Source organism: Melampsora larici-populina (assembly GCF_000204055.1).
Source record: "Melampsora larici-populina 98AG31 unplaced genomic scaffold MELLAscaffold_3, whole genome shotgun sequence".
NCBI lineage: Eukaryota > Fungi > Basidiomycota > Pucciniomycetes > Pucciniales > Melampsoraceae > Melampsora > Melampsora laricis-populina.
In genome coordinates, this window is record NW_006768767.1 from 1,018,819 (window position 1) to 1,020,205 (window position 1,387).

The window sequence follows — 1,387 nt, forward strand, 5'->3', positions numbered from 1 at the left end:
CACTCTCATCAGATTCCTTATTTGAGGGCTTTCTTGTGGTCGATGCCAATTGATATTCTTCAAATAATCGGTTGAACGTTGCTTCAGCTTGTATATAAGTTTGAGATGTCTTCTCGAAAAATTTATCAAAATACTTCAGTCAAAAGGCCGGATGAAGGATAGTGGCCATGATGAGAACTTCGTTTGAAAGTGCTTCATCTAAGTAGGTTTGCACTTTGGTGATCATTGCCTCGATCATCGGATAGAGCGCATCACTTGATGACATCTTGGATTCCTGATCTTGCAGCTTGGTGCGCAATTGAACGTACTGAGGTATTACCATTGCTCCAGTCGGCAGGTTACCCTCCATTTGCTTGGTGATCGTCAAGAAAGGCTGAATATAATGTATAAGTAATACATTATATTACTACAATAGTGGTGAAGCGGTACTTACCTCAAGCTCTGAATTTAGTTCTTCAATAGAAGCCCATTCTGATGGAGATGTGGTGATCTCGTGAAAGTACCCATAGGGCTTTCCATTTTTGCGAGGCCTTCGAGTCTTCGAGTTTACCCGTTCGAGATCTTCTTTCAAAAGCTGATCTATCACCTTTTGAGACCAAACAATAGCATGTATGAATGAAATGAAAGATTAAAAATGAATCAAATTGAAACTGCAGCGGACCTCACGTGCCATCCATGCTTTGTGGCGACTGATGTATTTGATATTCCATCTGATCCCGTAACCTGCAATCAAAGACCCCAGTGATAGACCACAACTTCTCATGATGCGGTTATATTCATTGCGCCAGGAGGAGGATCGAGTAATTCTTTGTATGACAAAGTCCAGCTGGAGATGCATCAAAGTGGATGTGATGAGCAACAATCAGATTGGAGAGTAGAGATTAAAACACTTACCTTCTCAAGAATGTAGTTCAGTTTGTTGGCCTCCCGTTGGTGAGTTGGGGCTACAGTGTCGTCAAGCACAAGCAGGGGATTGCCTGCATCTTCTTTGTCTGCTGCATCCCAGTCAACTTCGTCGTCTACCGCTGCATCGGCCAGAGTTGTCTCTAATCGGCTGAGGATGTTGGAATCAGTTGATTCTTCGTCTTCAACCTCTTGAAGATCATGTTCAACATCGGATAAAACGTCTTCGGAAGGGGCCGTTGCCACATCGGGTACTTCAAGTACTGGTCCGTCACCGGCATGTGCGTCGTCAGGTTCTTCTTCTTCGACTACGGTTGTACATACTTCAGGGAATCGACCTCGATTGGCTGTCTTGATCTTGCGGGGTGCAGCAGTCTTGAGGCCTAAGGCGGCTAGACCAGCTCCTACGATAAGCGCAAGCTTATGGCAGAAACAGAAGGCATGCATCTTTTCGGGATTCCAAGTGTAATTTGAATTCGGGCCA